We start from the raw sequence: 5213 nt of genomic DNA, 5'->3' as shown, positions 1-5213 counted from the left end.
GTCTTCCACCTTATACGAGTCGCTTAAAACTTATTAACCTTCCTACACTTGCCAGTAGCAGGGAAATGCTTGGTATAATTTTTATGGTTAAATTACTGACAGGCTCAATTTCAAGTCCGTCTCTTCTGGCTGATGTAAGCTTTAATGTTCCGTCACGCTTGTCAATGATGTTCCATGATACATTTGGTAAATTAAAGTCACCCAACACAATCAATGAATCAGAGGGTTTAATCATTGAATTAATTGATTTCAGTAAAGATACATGTTGTGAATACACTGATAAGTCAGATCGGGGAGGAATATAGCATAGAGCTAAGTAAGTAAACCCCCTTCCAACCTGAACACGAATGCATTTGAATTCTGCAGATTCGATGTGTGGAAGACTAACTTCTTCAGATGGTATTGAAGAGTCTACGGCAAAGAGTACGCCACCGCCGACTCTGTCCTCCCGATCTTTTCTGTAGATATGATAATTATTTGTAAGAATCTCTGAATTAAAAGTGTGAGGTTTAAGCCAAGTTTCAGTCAAAGAAAATTGAAAAAAATAAATAAGTTTTGCCAAAATCAGTTTTTGCTATTAAATAAATAACTATAAGTGACCTTAGGGTTAAGGTTTTGGGATGGTATTTTAAGCGATTGTAGTCGAAAGTTCAAACCTTAATCTCAGCCCAAATGGAAGATTATATCTCCTTTTGTTTAATTGCGATGGGTACTCAAACTTCGCACAAAATCCGGTTTTGCTGTTCAATAAATGACTATAAGTGACCATCAGGTCAAGGTGTAGGGATGGTATTTTCAGGGATAGTAGTCAAGACTTCTAGCTTTAATTCAAGCCTTATACCGCCTTTTGTTTCTTTGCTAGAGCTTCTAAAATATTGCCAAAAAACCCGATTTTTTGACATTTTGACTTGGTTTTTCACAAAATCTGGAGCTGATGGAAACCTTATGCTCATGGATTCGTAATCAGCTCTGGCAAGTCAATCAAAAACAGCTGTAACTGTTGCGGCAACTAATTTTTTCCTATTTTAGTTGCCATGTGTTATAGATCATAAGAAGAAGCTTTCTTTACTAGGCTCATAATTTAATTTTTAATTGTAAGCTTCAGTAATATATATGTAAATACATAAATAAAATTCGATAATAAAATTCTTTACTTAGACAGAACTATACATGTCAAAGCAATATTTAAACATAAAGTGAATTTTAAAGTTAAAAGTTACTTAAGAAAACGGCCCTACGTGTGTTTATATTTTCAATATTTTGTTTTTTTTTTTGTTTCTCGATGCCGTCCATGTTAATTTGGAACAGTTTTTAACATTAAATTGACTATCGATAGTACTATCGGTGGTAGCCTTTGACACTATCGATGGTATCGCTGGAAGCTAAGGCTTTCTGCTCATTGGTCGTCCAATCATAGTTGAGTCATAGTTATCGTCATGAAGCAACGATTACATGACGATTACACTTCTGCACACTTGGTCGTGATATTTCAATTCATTTGGCGTCTAAAAATTCACTTGGAGCAGGTATTTTCTGTTTTTTTTGGTTGATATTTTCGCGAAATATTTACAAAAACCTGCAATTTTTTAAATATAGACTGTGCTGCAACATTTCTAGACGTAATTTTCCAGTAATATCTCTTCTTTTCTTTTCCTGGAATGTGTTTTGTGTATGCACACAGAGACTTAATACAATTTCGTCATATTTTATAGTTAAAACGCTCATATTTATTAAATTTTAATGCAATTATCCACTTTTTAATAATTTCCACAGATTTTATGCAAAAAAATACTAATTTTTATACAATTTTAATGCAAATATTAACTTTTTCACTAATTTTCCCCCATAAAATGTAAACAAACAATGCGTGCACAACGATTAGCAAACGACAGTGCCGTACTTATCCGTTTCTGCATCTTCTACGATTTGCCGATAACTAGCCGATAACGACAAGTGTGCAGATCTCCTTTGAAATGCATGTGCTCGGCTCAAAATTTCAGGGCGAGACGATAACGCAACTATGATTGGACGACAAGTGTGCAGATAGCCTAAGCGAGTAATGATAGTTTTTTTCTGAAACATGGAAACTATCGATGGTCGCTCTATCGCTTTAAGCGAAGCGCACATTAGCGCGATTCCATCGTTGCGAATACGTTGCGAATCCGGAGTTTTCCCTTTATTTCGTGTATTTTCGCACTCGGCGTGCCCAAATCGTACAAAATACTATTATTACGAACGTTTTTATTAGTTTTTGTACATTACACGTTTTTTTTCTTTGCCTTTATTGCTGTGACACCTTTCTTCTTCTTCTTTGACGCCTTCAAAACGCTGCAAGCCGCGTTTCGAACGCGTCAATAGAGAGGAACATTGAATGTTCGAAAAATTCGCAGCGACGGAATCGTGCAAGTGTGCGCTAGCGCATTAAAATGTATGGGTAGCATTGTTGTAATTTTTGGACTTGCGGATTCGCAACGACAGAATCGCGCCAATGTGCGCTTCGCTTAAATGTGTAAAAAAAACATCGATGCAGGGGAAATAGAATGGTTTGGTTGAAATTATATCGATATATCGATATTGACGATATTTTTTATACCGACATGATATTAGTTGCGTTCGCGTAGCTGTTAATTGTTCATGTTTAACCAAAACTTGCAAAGTAGGGGAAATTGAGAGAGCAAAGTGACATTTCATTTTGAGGGGAAGCTGATGGTTTCTGCTGGAAAAATTTTTGCCAACAGCAATTTGCCAACAGGAAAACAGCTGATCAAAAACAGCTGGTTGGCATTTACGCAAATCACAAAATTGAATTTGATGGTTTGGAAGTTAAAAATTACAAAATGCGACTAATTAAACTTGTAAGAAATAGGTAGTTATTTGTTTAATCAATAAACTGTGTCAGTATAACTCTTTGTGATGACACTTACACTTTTACACTTTTGAATGTAAACAAAAATTATATCAGATGTTCGTCTAACTTGCAAGTTTCTGCAAATTTTCTGTTCGCGTACTGTTTTGGATATTTCTCTCTTGTGAGAGAACAGATGACATTCCGCCGGAATTTGGCAGTTGGTTGGTTTTAACTGGAGATTTTAAACGATAGATAGATAAAACGATTATTGCCGCGATAGTTCTGAGGACGATAATATCAGATATCGACAATTTATGCACAAATATCGCCTAGTTATACCATGTTCTGACGAACACGAGTTTCGGGATTGAGGGCTGAAGGCTGTTCACACCGGCTGTTAGTTACTATGTTTATACGCACGTATTATTTGCAAATAACAATTTGCAAAATGGTGACCTTTGTCGCATAAAAGCTGAGTTAAATTGGCAACTCTCTAGTATAGGGCTGCAACTGCTAAAACAGGTCCGGAAAAGTCGGGAGGGGTTCCAAACGACGCGTTTCGTCCCCCTGTTAACAATCCGGTGGGGGAGGGCTAATATTATTGGTAAAAGTTCACTTTAGCGGAACCAGGCGTCCAACTCCTTTTCAAGTAGGCGGCCTTCGGTCGCACTTAGGGATTATAACCCTCAGGCAGTAGAATTCTCCTTTCTGTGTTGCCAAAGAAGGGAGGCTGAACATCTTTTACAGAGAACAACTTTAATTTACTTCGTTTATTTGCATCAAATTCATCAAAACATGGTGCGAAAAGTGCAAAGTGCAATCGTTTTTTGCGAATAACTCTTAAACTAATTACAAATCTTAATTTAATATTTATCGGAGATATTTATATATAATTAACTGATTTTTAAGTAAACCGCATATATATAAATTTGACGGTCAAATTTATATATATATGCGGTTAACTTAAAAATCAGTTAAATATATATAAATATCTCCGTTAAATATATATAACGTTGATATATAAAGTAGTTGGTAACAATACAGAAAAGCACTGAACACTGCAAACGCCTTAAAAGGAAAAATGAATTATTACGAAACGCTAATACAGTGGCAGCACTGCAGCTATTTTGCAATCTCGCGTTTCAGTTCGGAAAGATTGCTAACTTTTTTTAGTAACAAAATACACTATTTTATGTCAATGTTATTGTGGCTTGTTAACATATTATTTTTAATATTTTTATTGAGCTTTGTACCACGATTATTTATTAGGAAAACAATCGTGGTACAACGCTCAATAAAAATATTAAAAATAATATGTTAACAAGCCACAATAACATTGACATAAAATAGTGTAATATTTTTATTGAGCTTTGTACCACGATTATTTATTAGGAAAACAATCGTGGTACAACGCTCAATAAAAATATTAAAAATAATATGTTAACAAGCCACAATAACATTGACATAAAATAGTGTAATATTTTTATTGAGCTTTGTACCACGATTATTTATTAGGAAAACAATCGTGGTACAAAGCTCAATAAAAATATTACACTATTTTATGTTGAAAAAACTATGTGTTTGTTTAATAATAAAGTTAAATTATACATTTTAATAGTGTTTTAAAAGTGGAAACCGGTGATTTAGTTCATTTTTGACGAGGTAATTGCTCATAGAAAACAACGAAATTTAACAAAAGTTTTTTGTTTAGAACTTGTAAATGGTTAATAATATTAGCCCTCCCCCTCCGGATTGTTAAAAGGGGGACCGAAACGCATCGTTTGGTACCCCTCCCGACTTTTCCGGACCTTTTTTTAGCAGTTGCAGCCCTATACAAGAGAATTACCGTTAATTTTTTATTTGCAAATAACTAAGTCACACAAATGAGTATTGATTAGTGGTACTATTTGCAAATAAGCGCAAGATGCCGCTATTCTTGGGTTTATTTTCTGTCATATTATTGCCTTTTTATAATCATTATATTAAAAAAAAATTTCACCATCGAATAAACAGTGAGTTAGGTATTTGCAAATTATTTTTATTTGCAAATAGCTTACGTATAAGCGTAGTAAGTGTTTTCGTTGACATATCTTACATCCTCTGATTATAGTTTTGCTAAATATTGTTACGATTATCCTCGACTACTTGACAGATTTACAAAAAATCTCTACGTTAGTATCGCTGGATTGTTAAACGCTCACGATGACCATATTACAGTACAATTAACTTTATTGAACAACAAACACTTTACAATACTCGCTAATACAATAAAAACTCTTTACAATACTGGTTAAAGCAATTACATCGCTTGACAAAACTTTCCAACACAATTTATCAGTTTCACAATTTGCTTGTAGCTTGCTGA

This window comes from Rhagoletis zephyria, unplaced genomic scaffold (assembly GCF_001687245.7).
Source record: "Rhagoletis zephyria isolate East Lansing unplaced genomic scaffold, Rhagoletis_zephyria_1.1 Rzeph_scaffold_03929, whole genome shotgun sequence".
Classification (NCBI taxonomy): Eukaryota; Metazoa; Arthropoda; class Insecta; order Diptera; family Tephritidae; genus Rhagoletis; species Rhagoletis zephyria.
The sequence above is the reverse complement of the archived record's forward strand: the minus strand, read 5'-3'. Positions refer to the sequence as shown.